This window comes from Canis lupus, chromosome 1, assembly GCF_011100685.1.
Source record: "Canis lupus familiaris isolate Mischka breed German Shepherd chromosome 1, alternate assembly UU_Cfam_GSD_1.0, whole genome shotgun sequence".
Taxonomy (NCBI): domain Eukaryota; kingdom Metazoa; phylum Chordata; class Mammalia; order Carnivora; family Canidae; genus Canis; species Canis lupus.
Window position 1 is genome coordinate 117252160 of NC_049222.1, and position 14878 is coordinate 117267037.

General features: G+C 38.3%; 1 long non-coding RNA gene across 2 annotated transcripts in view; it reads right to left on the reverse strand.

Annotated features, from left to right (window-relative positions):
* LOC111090511 overlaps positions 1 to 14878 on the reverse strand; it is a 55076-nt gene that overhangs the window by 22238 nt on the left and 17960 nt on the right. For both annotated transcript variants that reach the window (XR_005354709.1, XR_005354708.1), the window contains exons 2-3: positions 14699 to 14773; positions 14193 to 14316 (exon numbers count right to left, since the gene is read on the reverse strand). This is a non-coding gene — a long non-coding RNA (uncharacterized LOC111090511). The remainder of the gene's footprint in view (positions 1 to 14192; positions 14317 to 14698; positions 14774 to 14878) is intronic.

Here is a 14878-nt window from a genome sequence, read left to right on the forward strand (position 1 = left end):
AGGCAGGTGCTAAACCGCTGAGCCACCCGGGCTGCCCAACTTCTTTGCCTTTAATCTTATGTCTAGTAATGCCTCAAAGAACACAGCGTGTTCCTCCATGAAACTTGAAGTTTCTGGGGATCCCTATGATTTGGAAACATCCAAAACAAGGCTATAAATGAAAAAAAAGCTAAAAATGGTAACACACTATGTGATGACCAATGGACCACCATGGTTGTACAGGGTCGATTGTCAGTGGGTGATGACTGAGGTCCCAGAGGCATGCTATATCCCTATAAGGTTAGGGTGGTTGCCTTAGGGTTAGGTCAATGGGGTTAGGGAATGGGGCAGAGGGTCCTACACCTGAGGAAACTGAGTTGGGGCAAAGAGATTGGATGCTCCGTAAGTTTGTTACAGAAGAATCTGGAACTCCTTGGGGGTCTTACTGAGGTGAGATAATTGGAAAAGACCAGATTACAGTGTTACCAATACTAGGCCTTTTGGTGAGGGTTCTGCAGTTGTAGAGGACAGTCCTGGAAACTCCTGAAATGGGGACTTACTTCAATAGTAGGATCCGTTAATAAGTGTCTGTGCCAAGAGGACACCATAGGTGTTTTCCCATATAATCCTGAGGATCAGGATCTTTGTTGTGATAGAGGCATGGGCAGCAGCAGAGGAAATATTTAAAAAGTCTTGGTCAGCCATCTGCTCTTAAGAGTACCGACTTCAGCAAACCACAGGACTGCCTTTTCACTAATGACTGCTCTTTCACAAGCAACCAGCTGATGGATGCATATATTGAAGAGGTTATCAGTTTTTTCTTTGAGCTTTTCTATAAAACTGGGGCCAACGCCTGGCTGAGACACACAACCTGCAGTCACAGGCTGAGTCATTCCTCTGACCTACAGTTTATGATGGAACTAAGACACACAATTCTAATATACAAACAGATTTTCCAGGCCAAGACAACAACCCAGAACTACTTTAAGGAGGGCCCCAATGCTGTAAGCCCAACCCTAAACACCAATTATCAAAACTTCTGACTTGGGTTGATTAAATCTATATAATAGAAGCTCTGGAGGACTGAGTTAATGCAGCAGAGCAGCACAGCTCAAAGCACAACCTTGCCAGCAAGCAGCAGAGTCCTCTCCCACACCATTTAGTGTGTACTATTTAGTCAGCTAAGAGTAAGAGAAGAAAGAACTCAAAGGAGTAGTAGTTATAGCCTAGGGATTGTCCTGCCAGCTGCACAAATTAATTCATGGTCACTGTATACACGAAGAGATTTTGAGAGTTTGTTACTCACAAGAGACTCCTGGGCAGAGCAGGGCCTGCACAAGCAGGTCTGCAGTAGCTTGAGCAAAGCAGAAAGAATAGGGTGGCTTTTATAATAAATGAGGTGGAACTGGATGTAAGCTGGAATTTGCAAAATTTAAACTTCCTTCCCACTGGCTCAAAAGAAGAGGTGCATACAGGCTTTCTTATCAGCCTTCCAGATATGGGGCCAAAGTAGGTAGGGAAGATGAAGCTTAAAAGAAGTCAGTGGTCGGGACCCCTGGGTGGCTCAGCAGTTGAGTGTCTGCCTCCAGCTCAGGGCGTGATCCTGGAGTAGGGATCAGGGATTGAGTCCCACATCAGGCTCCCTGCAGGGAGCCTGCTTCTCCCTCTGCCTATGTTCTCTGCCTCTGTGTGTGTGTCTCTCTTATAAATAAATAAATAAATAAAATCTTTAAAACAAAAAAAGAAGTAGTCCATGGTCAAACATCAAAACTCTCTATTACAAATATATCATCACTACCAACAGTTTACCAATTAGTAAATTTAAGCACAGAGAAGTTAAATAATTTGCCCAGTGTCACATGAATAATACATGAAAAGCAAAGAGTGCCTTTCTCATTCACCACATTCTCTAGTATGAATCTGTATAATTTCAATAAGGTTTGAGTCATGATAGAAAACCCTTTTACATTCATTATTTTTTCAGTATTAAATTCTGATGCTGAATAAACTGAGTATCAGGTAAAAGGAATCACCACATCCACTGTATTTTACTATAGAATTAAATGTAATGATCTATGGCAAATAAATGATAAGTAAAGGGCTTCTACATTAATTATGTCAGATTATGAATTCTCTGATGTTGAGTAAGGTGTGCAGACTGTCTAAAGGCCTTCCCACATTCCTTGCATTTATAAGGTTTTTTTCACAGTATGAATTTGCTGATGCTAAGTTGTAAGGCACAAATAAAGGCGTTCCACAGTGTGCACGTCATTGGATTTCTCACCAGTATGAATCTGGTGATGTTGAAAAGGTTGGGAACCACAAATAAAGGCCTTCCCACATTTCTTTACATTCACAGTGTTTCATACCATGATAAATTCTATAGTGTTCAGTAAGTTGTCAGCCACGAAGAAAGGCCTTCCCACACTCCCTACATTGATAAGGTTTTCTCACCAGTATGAAGTCACTGATGTTGACCAAGTTGTGAATGTACTCTAAAGGCCTTCCTGCATTCCTTACAACCATAGGAATTCTTATCTGAATGAATTCTCTGATGTTGAATAAGATGTTAGCCACGAATAAAAGCTTGTCCACATTCCTTACATTCATAGTGTTTCTCACCAGTAAGAGTAGCACTCTTGATGTTCAGTAAGGAAAAATTACTAAAGACCTTCCCATATCCCCTACATTTATAGGGTTTCTCACCAATAATTCCTTGCTGTAGCATAAGTCCTGAGCCATAAATAAAGGCCTTCACACATTCTGTGAATTTAGAGTTTATTTCCAGGATAAATTCTCTGATGTAGAGTAAGAGATGTCTGCAAGCTGAAAGTTGGTGTTTTTTCATAAGTCATTAATGCTTGCTCCAAATATCCCTCCTGACTTATTTCTTCCTTCTCAAACTGGCCTTTGCATTCCCAGTCATCTCTGATACTGGAGCCCACAAGGCTATGACTTTTTTCCATTATCATCCATTGGGATGATGTTACTCCATAGATTTCTCTTTGCAGAAACAATGTTTTGGTCTTACATCTGAATTCCAGGTGTTAAAGATAACCAGAAAGTAAATATATGGTGTTTCCTCATTGGGGAGAAATTAAACTTCTATGGTAAAAGAGGGGGGGGGAGACTGAAAATAAAATCCATAAGAAGTGAAGATGGTATACATGGCTTTCGATTTTTTTAAAAGATTTTATTCATTCATTCATGAGAGACAGAGAGAGAGAGAGAGGCAGAGACACACGCAGAGCGAGAAGCAGGCTCCACGCAGGGAGCCCGACGTGGGACTCGATCCCGGGTCTCCAGAATCACACCCTGGGCTGCAGGCAGCGTTAAACTGCTGGGCCACCAGGGCTGCCCTGGCTTTCAATTTTTAAAAAATATTTTATTTACTTATTCATGAGAGACATAGAGAGAGAGGCAGAGAAATAGGGGGAGAAGCAGGCTCCCTGTGGCGAGCCTGATGTGGGACTCAATCCCAGGACCCTGGACCACCACCTGAGCCAAAGGCAGACGCTGAACCACTGAGCCACCCAGATGCCCCACATGGCTTTCAATTTTAAAAAGAAGTCAAGAGCATAAAGATTTAAGAAAGATGAGGGTGGTTATTAGGTAAACAGGTTAAGTCAGTAGTATCTAAATTTAGATATAGAGCAGAATCACCTGAATAGTCAGTCTATTTAAAAATTAAATGTCGGGATCCCTGGGTGGCGCAGTGGTTTGGCGCCTGCCTTTGGCCCAGGGCGCGATCCTGGAGACCCGGGATCGAGTCCCACATCAGGCTCCCGGTATATGGAGCCTGCTTCTCCCTCTGCCTGTGTCTCTGCCTCTCTCTCTCTCTGTGACTATCATACATAAATAAAAAAAATAATAAAATAAAATAAAATAAATTAAATGTCAATGTATTGACTCATATCAAGTAAATAAGAATTTACAGCAATAAGTCTTGGGTTTCCTATTTTTAATACACTCAACCAGCCAATTTTGATATTGTAAAAATTTAAGAATCCTACCTAGAATATTTCAATGGTTTCCAACTGCATTTAGAATAAAATCCAAACTCTTCACCACAGCTTATGTGATTTTCCATAATCTTTTCTTTGACATATCCCAAAGTCCTATCCAACATCTTCTTGACCCACTTTCCCCACTTTTCATTATGTGCCAAGTATTCATCACTGCTAAGCATCTGAAATAAGCCAAACCCTTTACCTTTCCAAAGTTTTCCAGACTGTTCAATCTGTTAGAAACTCTGGCTCTTTGCATGGCTGGCTTCATATCATACTACAAAGTTCCAACTGAAAAGTCACCTCCTTAGGAAGGTTGAGCTACACAACCTTAAATTCACTTCTTCCTTTTCTAGCCTATCATAGTATTTTCTCTCTCATTGCATTTTTCTGTATTTTAGAATTATACAATCATTAATTTATTCATATGTAATATTTTCTTACTGTTAAAGCTCTTAAGGGGCAAAAACAATCAATGGCCACTTCACTCAACACAGAATAGCCAACATCTTACTCATAAAAAGTGTTCCAGAGATAAGTGGAATAGGATTATTATACGGTTAAAAGGAAATATACAGATTAGGAACTAAGTGAAATATTTAAGAATTATAATAATCATTTGTGCTTCTAGTGATAGATTCTAAACATCTGTCTCTGATTTTATTTATTTAGTCTCTGATTTTAATCTCTACCATACCACTTAAATGATAATATGTCTTTACTTCATCACTTCCCTCAGAGACTAAAAGGAATTATAACCAAAGTTAGATTATTAACTGATGTAAATGGAAAAATATAATATATATACTTAACCACACATTTTTCCTGTACACATTTATCTCTGCCAATGCTCATTGCCATTATGTATAGACATGACTATCTTTTCTGTTTCCCTATTTCAACCACCATACTGAGGTGCCTTCTTTCCATCAAATAACCTATTTTGTTCCTCCAGGCCCTTTCTCAGGACCTCCTTTCCACTCTTTTCTGTCCAAGACTACTATATTTGTACTTTCCAGAAAATGTTACATAATGTTAAGCAAAAGGACTTGAGAATATTGGGAGGTTAGGATTGAAGGAGTCTGGGAAGACTGGAGCATTAGGAACTCTACAACAAAAGGTATATTGAATATAAGCTGGAGGAGATAATGGAGGATGGCAATCTAGATAATGGAAAAGATTGAGAATATTCTACTATGCTGAGTAAGTACAATTATTACAAACAAATTCTCCTGTGACTACAGTATGGCATGATTTGTGGATCCAACAAAACTAAAACTATCTTTTGGTGAAGATGCTATGAAGGTTGTCCTTGAAACAATACAGAAGAGAACTCAGGCAAAGTCTCTAGCAATGAATGATTTGACAGCAAAAGCTGAGAAACTGTTGCAAAACAAAGAAGGAGTAGTAATGAAATTAGTAAAAACACAGAATTCAGACACAGCAGCATTTTAAACCCCATCTCTGTTGCTGGTTATCTTTCTGTGCAAATGAATTACTTTTACCTATTTGAATCACCATTTCTTCATATAAAAATAGAAGCAGAAATATCTATTCCATTGGCTTGTGAAGACTGGGAGTAATATATGCAAAAGGACTGGCATAAAGAAGTGGTTGTTCCTAACATTCTTATAACTATGGGAGAAGATTCAGGGACAAAGGGGGGAGGGAACTTAGCAAGGAAAATTATATTAAGTTGTCCTACACCTGAACTAAGTGCTTTTCATAAAACAATCTACCAGGAAGGAGATAAATGTGAAAGGAGTGAGGCATAAAGACAAAACTAAATTAAACAAAACTAAACAAGAGACTTCCAAAATTCAAGCAGAGAAGTGGCAATTATTCTAGAATCACCCTCTTGTTCATGTCCCCAGTCATTTTTTTTTAAAGATTTTATTTATTTATTCATGAGAGACAGAGAGAGAATGAGAGAGAGAGAGAGAGAGGCAGAGAGAGAAGCAGGCTTCATGCAGGGAGCCCGACGTGGGACTCCATCCCTGGATCTCCAAGATCAGGCTCTGGGCTGAAGGCAGCGCTAAACCACTGAGCCCCTCCCCAGTCATTTGTAATGTTAATTTTCACTGTCTACTATATCCCTGATGGCCTTACCTAGCTTAAATTCCAATCCATCATTATAACTGTTGTTTTGCATTGCCTCTCTCTCATAATTGGAGAAACCGGTAAGTGGTTTTTAAAATGTAACAATGTTTCCAATACTATATTATGAAATATGACTGTAATAATACATGCCAGAATGTAATGCTTCATTCAGTAGAGTATAGGCTAGGTTACTGTGATGGAATCACATCAATTACACTAGGCTACCATAAAGCAATCATATTGCTGCTTGTTATTAATGCATGAATCGTTAAACTTGTAAATAAATATTAATTTCTTTTTCAGATTACCTTTTCATTTTTGATGTTCAGTGTTAGTAAAATATATAATATCTATAGTGTTTTGGATCATATAAGACAATATTGATGTAGGTACTTACAGACAATTCATCTTATAAACAATGTAAACTCGGAATATCAATAAATACAGTACAGTAGTATAAATTCATTTTATCTTCCTTAGGATTTTCTTAATAACATATTCCTTTCTCTAGTTTACTTCATTGAGAGACTATGGTATATAATACATACAACATAAAAATATATTTTTTTTTTTTAATTTTTTTTTTTTTTATTTTACTTATTAATGATAGGCACACAGTGAGAGAGAGAGAGAGAGGCAGAGACACAGGCAGAGGGATGAAGCAGGCTCCATGCACCGGGAGCCCGATGTGGGATTCGATCCCGGGTCTCCAGGATCGCACCCTGGGCCAAAGGCAGGCGCTAAACTGCTGCGCCACCCAGGGATCCCCAACATAAAAATATATTAATTGACTATTTACATTATTAGTAAGCCTTCTGGTCAACAGTAGGCTACCAGTAGGTAAGTTCTGAGGGAAGTAAAAAGTCAAAAAAGATTTTAAACTGTGAGGGGTAGAGGATTGGCACCCCTCACCGCTCATGTTGTTCGAGGCTCAACTATATACTATGAGCCTAGAGCAAAGAAGCTATTAAAGACTCCCAGTCATGTCAAAAAAGACACAGAAAACAATCTGAAGAGGCTCCCACTGGTAAAACATGGGGCAATTTCAACATAAATTTAAGAATAGTAACTGTAATGATAATTAATGTACTGATGAAAAAATTTTTAAGACCTATGAGTTCATAATAATTTTTATTAATTTACTATTTTTTAAGGTAGGTTCCATGCCCACTGTGGAGCCCAATGCAGGGTTTGAACTCATGACCCTGAGCTCAAGACCTGAGCTGAGATCAAGAGTTGAACACTTAGAGATCCCTGGGTGGCTCAGCGGTTTAGCGCCTGCCTTTGGCCCAGGGTGTGATCCTGGAGTCCCAGGATGGAGTCCCATGTCAGGCTTCCGGCATGGAGCCTGCTTCTCCCTCTACCTGTGTCTCTGCCTCTCTCTCTCTATGTCTATCATGAATAAATAAATAAAATCTTAAAAAAAAAAAAAGAGTTGAACACTTAACGAACTAGCCACCAAAGTGCCCCCATAATGATAATTTTTAAATTCTTTAGTGATTTTTAAAGGATGTAATCAAGAATGGCTGATGACATAACAGTAAGAGAACCAAATAGACATTATATGCTTCCTAATGAAACATACAATACTAATTTAGCTTACTTATGGGAAATAAGGCAATAAACAAATAAAAGGAGGTTTACGTTAAATAATAGAAGAGATAATCCAGTTTAACATATAAATTACAAGGAGAAAAAGAGAGGGAAAGGAGTCAATAACAAAACCATACTGGAGGGACACCTGGGTGGCTCATCGGTTTAGTGCCTGCCTTTAGCCCAGGGCATGATCCTGGAGACCAGGGATCGAGTCCCAGGTCGGGCTCCCTGCATGAAGCCTGCTTCTCCCTCTGCCTGTCTCTGCCTCTCTCTCCCTGTGTCTCTCATGAATAAATAAATAAAATCTTAAAAAAAAAAATACTGGAACAGTTAAATAGCAAATCAGGTAGAACTCATGAGAGAATCAGCGACCATATGACTGCTCTGAAGAAATTGTATAGCATGCAATATATAGAGAAAATGAGAGTGGAAATATGAAAGCAAGGATAAGAGTCAAGAAGAAAAGACAAAGATCTTACTGGTCTTCCAGAAAAGAAGAAGATGAAACTATATTCAAAAATGTAAGAGCTAAAATTTATTCAGAACTGATCGATTTTTTGTGTACTTAATTTTTCATTTTTTTCCAAAGTACATCCTTAGAAGATTCTGTTCATTTGAAAACATCTTTTTTTTTTTACCTTTGATCTGAAAAATATCTTTATTTAATCTTTGATCACTTTCAGCCACTATAGAATATGGAGATTCCTAAAAAAAATAAAAGTATAACTACCATATGATTCACAATTCTACTCTGGGTATTTAGCTGAAGAAAATGAAAACACTAACTCAAAAAAACATATCTGTACCCACATATTCACTGTAGCATTATTTGCAAAAGCCAAGATATAGAAACAACCTAAGTGTCCATAGATGGATGAATGGACAAAGAAAATGTGACACACAAACACAGAGAGGAATATTATTCAGCCATTAAAAATACATGTGGCCATTTGCATCAATATGTGTGGACTTTGAGAGCATTATGCTAAGTGAAAGAAGTCAGATATGCTAAGTGAAATAAGTCATAGAAAGACATATAGGGATCCCTGGGTGGCGCAGCAGTTTGGCGCCTGCCTTTGGCCCAGGGCACGATCCTGGAGACCCGGGATCGAATCCCACATCGGGCTCCCGGTGCATGGAGCCTGCTTCTCCCTCTGCCTGTGTCTCTGCCTCTCTCTCTCTCTCTGTGACTATCATGAATAAATAAATAAAATCTTTAAAAAAAAAAAAAAGAAAGAAAGACATATAAATGATCTCATTTATATGTAGAATCTTAAAACACACACAAAACAAACTGCCAAGATCATGAATATAGAGAAAATAGACTGATGTTGCCAGAAGCAGAGGATGAAGTGGTAGATGAAATGGGTGAAGGGGGTCAAAAAGTACAAATTTTCAGTTATAAAGTAAGTCATAAGGTTGTAATGTACAGCATGGCAACTATATTCAAATAATATTTGAAAATTGCTAAGAGAATAAATCTTAAAGGTTCTCAAAAAAAACCCCATAACTATGTAAAGTGACCTATGTTAACTAGACTTGTTGTGGTGATTATTTTGTAATATATACAAATACTGAATCAAATTATATACCTGAAACTAATATAATTTTGCATATATCAATTCTACTTCAATAAAAATAGATATATTTATATGCATTGTCCTAGAAAGGATCCAAAATATATTGCTAATTTAAAAAAAAAAAAAAGGGACGCCTGGGTGGCTCAGCGGTTGAGCATTTGCCTTTGGCTCAGGGCATGATCCCGGAGTTCTGGGATTGAGTCCCACATCGGACTCCCTGTAGGGAGCCTGCTTCTCCCTCTGCCTCTGTCTCTGCCTCTCTCTGTGTGTCTCTCATGAAGAAATAAATAAAATCTTTAAAAAAAAAATGTCATTAAGAAAAAAAAAAAAATCCAGGCAGAGCCAGGATTTGAATCCAGACAGTCTGGCTCCAGAGTTGGTGCTTTCAACTTCCAAACCAGCAAAGTAAAAATAAACACTGGAATAAATTGTATTTTTTATTTTAGAGATAGAGAACACAAGCAGGGACAGGGGCAGGGGCAGAGGAAGAGGAAGAGGGAGAGAATCCTCAAGCAGACTCCCCACTGAGCATGGAGCCTGATGAAGGACTCAATTCCAGGACCATGAGATCATAACCTGAGCTGAAATCAAGAGTCAGATGCTCAATCCACTGAGTCATCCAGGTGCCCCTAAATTTTATTTTTTATTTTTTTATTTTTTTAAAGATTGTATTTATTCATTCATGAGAGACAGAGAGAGAGAGAGAGAGAGAGAGAGGCAGAGACACAGGCAGAGAGAGAAGCAGGCTCCCTGTAAGGAGCCTCATGTGGGACTTGATCCTGGATCCCAGGATCACGCCCTGAGCCAAAGGCAGACACTCAACCACTGAGCCACCCAGGCATCCCAAAATTTTATTTTTTAATTTCAAATATAAATCAATCCAAGACAATGCAAAATAAAACAAAACAAAAATTAAAACAGCAAAAGTAAGACAAAGAGCACAGAATAAGATGGCTCAACTTTGTGTCTTCATGTATTTAGTTGATTTCTCTTAACAGGGTTGAAGTTTTTCTTTTCTTTAGCCATTTCATTTATTATAATTATTCACGTATTTGAACTTTTAGCCACAAAACAAGTGTGGATAGATTTGAACCACTGAAATTATAGTGTCATTTCCAATCACAATGAAATGAAACTACAAATCAATAAATCAAGAAATTATGAGCTACAACTAAAAAGTTCTGGAGGAAAAAAAATAAAAATTAAAACAATAAATAAATAAATAAATAAATAAATAAATAAATAAATAAATAAATAAAAATAAAAAGTTCTGGAGGGGGTCCTGGCTGGCTCAGTTCGGAGAGAATGCCATGCTTGATCTCTGGGTTGTAAATTCGAGCCCTATGTTGGGCGTATTTTTTTGTTGTTGTTGTTGGGCGTATTTTTTTAAGTAAATCAAAGAAAGTATAGAAAAATAGAACCCAGGCATCTTGAGGATCTTCTAGTCACCCTGGATTGCAAGAATCTATATGTTGTTCTTTCATGTAAATAACTAAAACCTGGGGCCCCTGGTTGGCTCAGCTGGTTAAGCATCAACCCTTGATCTCAGCTCAGGTCTTGACCTCAGGGTCATGAGTTCAAGCCTTGGGCTGGGCTCCATGCTAGGCATGGAGCCTACTTTAATTAATTAATTAATTAATTAAAACATTTTTAAAAATCTGAAAGCTTAAATTACAATTCATACCCTATAGGTTTAGTATGTATGAAAAATAAGGCAGAACTAAAAATAGGGAACCTGTATTCAAAGAAAACATCTGGCCCTGACATCAGAAAATGGGTAAAAAAACAAACAAACAAACAAACAAACTATAAATGTTTTCAACTACAATAAAATGGTTGTGGCTTAGCATACTTTTTAACTTTAACTTTTTAAATTATTTAACCAACTACTAGTACTCGTGTGAAGTGGATTAACACAGCTTCACTGTATCATGCATTTCTATGTTAGAATATCAGGAGCGTCAAAAATTTAAGCTTTTTGACCCAGGAATTTCTCATCTGAGAATAAAATGTGAAAATACCCACATAAATAAAGTTGCGTCATAGTAGTAATCTTAAATAGGAGAAATTGTGAAAAGGAACCTATGTTTAATAGTTTTTAAACATATGATACCTAGAACTTGCTCTAAAATATTTCAGGGGCCACCTGAAACTGATATTACACTCTATGTTAACTGGAATTTATATAAAAACTTGGAAGAAAAAGTAAAATGAAATACTTCAGGGGAAGGGGGTGCAGAGATCAGTAGAGACAGATGAAATAAAATTGGAAACATACTGATAATTACTAAAGTTAGGAAATGGATCCATGGGATGGATGTACATTACACTATCTTTGTGTAGATCTGAAAATTTCATAATAAAACTTTTTAAAAAGACATTTATAAATTTCCACTTACTCTGTGAAAAGACCTAAATGAAATCTATATCCTGTTTTAAAAAAATCTATATCCAGGGCACCTGGCTGGCTCAGTCAGTGGAGCATGAGACTCTTACCTCAAGGTTGTGAGTTCAAATGTCACATCGGCGTGTAGAGATTACTTTAAAAATTTTTTTAAATCTTTCAAAAAAATCTATATCCTATCATTAAAATACTTTTAGAAACAGATAGTGTTTCCACTACTTAACAGCACGTTAAAAAAATAAAAAGCCTTATCTTTTCTATTTTAAAAGAAAAATCCCTCAGTCTATGCTACTTACAGCTTAATTTTTGTCCACATTAAGAACCTCAGCAACTTACTTGAAAATGGATCTCTCACTTTTCCTTGACATCTAATTCTTCTACAATTTACTTATTATTCTCTTTTATCCACAACCATTTCCTCCTAAAAGCAGGCATATCTTTTTCTCCCAGCATTCTCCCCATAATTATATCTTCAGATTTTTCTTCTAAGCACCATATTAAAAGTCTTACGGTTTCTACTTTACGGACATGTAGTAGACCCTTTGTTAGACTGGATCTTTTTGTTGTTGTTGTTTTGTTAGGCTGGATCTTAACAGCTTATATGCTTCTTAAACTTCCACGCACAAGAAAAGAAGGATGAATAAATCTTTTTAAGTCAATAAATGCTGACAAGTGAATAAGGAGCACCTGGCTGATTTAGTCAGTGGCACATGTGCCTCTTGATCTTGGATTATGAGTTCTAGCCCCATGTTAGGTGTAGAGATTGCTTTAAAAAAATTTTTTTGGGATCCCTGGGTGGCGAAGCGATTTGGTGCCTGCCTTTGGCCCAGAGCGCGATCCTGGAGACCCAGGATCGAATCCCACGTCGGGCTCCCGGTGCATGGAGCCTGCTTCTCCCTCTGCCTGTGTCTCTGCCTCTCTCTCTCTCTCTCTCTCTCTGTGTGACTATCATAAATAATAAATAAAAAATTAAAAAAAAATTTTTTTTTAGGGACTCCTGGTGGCTCAGTCGTTGAGCGTCTGCTTTCAGCTTAAGGCATGATCCCAAGTCAGGAGACCCAGTCCCACATCGGGCTCCCCGCAGGGGACCTGCTTCTCCCTCGCCTATGTCTACCTCTCTCTCTGTGTCTCTCATAAATAAATACAATCTTTTTAAAATAATTTTTAAATCTTTTTTTAAAGTGAATGAATATTCATTAATACATGGAATTGCTGCATCAAAGCAAAACTAGTTAGAAAAAAAGAAGTCAAAGATCGGCAGGAAAAATGAACAGAAGCACTTAAAATGTATTTTAGGAAGCTTTTGAGGGACACCTAGCTGGCTCAGCAGTTGAGCATCTGCTTTCTGCTTAGGGTGTGATCCCAGGTCTGGAGAACAAGTACCACATTGGGCTCCCCAGAGGGAGCCTGCCTATGTCTTTGCCTCTCTCTGTGTGTCTCTCATGAATAAATAAATAAAATCTTTTCTTTCTTAAAGAAGCTTTTGAAAAACACACAAGTTTAGACTTAAAAGGTAAAGAAGTGGGGCAGCCCGGGTGGCTCAGCGGTTTAGCACCACCTTCGGCCAAGGGCATGATCCTGGAGACCCGGGATCGAGTCCCTCGCTGGGCTCCCTGCATGGAGCCTGCTTCTCCCTCTGCCTGTGTCTCTGCCTCTCTCTCTCTCATTCTCTCATAAATAAATAAAATCTTTAAGAAAAAAAAAAAAGGGAAAGTAGATTCAAGTTACGTGAAATAGATGGCTCATGAAGAAAAAGCACTTTAAAATGGGAGTACTTGGGCAGCCCAGGTGGCTCAGTGGTTTAGCGCTGCCTTCAGTCTGGGGCGTGATCTGGGATGAGTCCTGCATTGGGCTCCCTGCATGGAGCCTGCTTCTCCCTCTGCCTGCGTCTCTGCCTGCCCCCCCCCCCCCCAACGTGTGTGTCTCTATGAATAAATAAAATCTTTTAAAAATAATAAAAAATAAAATAAAATAGGAGGACTTATGACAAAAGAGTAACACAAAGAGTATAGGTGCAAATAAAAAGACTTAATTTTCTTCATGTGTCTTAGGCCTTTTCTCCATAACACTTGGATGGGCCTTCAAAGGAGAGTTTCCTCAATCAATCACTTTAAGGAACTGCCTCCCACAACAGCTGAGTTAACTGCAGTGCCTTTTCCCATCTCTTCAATCCTTACTCACCTGGACACCATCCTCCCATGTTCCTCGAAACCATCCAGGGCTCCTAACCTTGTTCCAATAAGAAAATTGCATCAGGCTTAGGAATAGAGTTCTGTTTATATGAAAAAATAGTAAGATATACTCATGCTATTCCTCAATTCAAACCTAGTCCTCAAGTAAACAAGCAACTACATGATGGACCAGAGAATGTGTAAAGATCTAAAGCATAGAGAAGATAGAGATACCCACAGAGCTACCCGTCTTCTAATCCACAAAACATAAAATAATTACCTAAGAAATAAATAGAAATCTACACAGTAAAGTACATACAAAATTCACAAATTATTTGGGGACAAACATCCTCACCAGTAAGATTAGGTTGCTATAGTTCTCCATCACATCTTTGTGTAAATCCCTCTGAGCAGGGTCCAGGCATTCCCACTTCCCCTGAGAGAAGTCTACCAGCCACATCCCTGAACATCACCAATCCCTGAAATGACAATACCATATAATACTGTTGAAACTAAAGGAAATGTTTTTAAGATGAAAGAAGAAATGGAAGAGGACACAGGGATAGTGAAAATACTTTGAGCATGGGTGCCTAGGTCACTCAGTTGGTTAGGCATCTGTCTTTGGCTCAGGTCATAATCCCAGGGTCCTGAGATCGAGCCCTGCGTTGGGCTCCCTGCTCAGTAGGGAGCCTACTTCTCTCTCTTCTCCTTCTCCTCCCTCTCTCCTCCCTGCTTGTGCTCTCTTGCTATCTCTGTTTCTCTCAAATAAAGTCTTTTTTTAAAAAAAGAAAATACGTAGAGCAAATGGGCTAGGCAAAGCAGGGAGCAGAGTAAAAAATTAGCATAATTAAAACAAAGTACCTTCATCTTGAATATTCCTGTTGCTGCAAACAAACCTTCATTCAGTGAGACCGTCCCATTATCCCACGGCTAGGGCTAGGAATGAATAAAATGCATATTTATTTGTAGTTTCCAAAATAAATGAATAGAAGTAGAAAAACACACAACAACCTGTAGACCTGGCAAATTACTATTTACTTC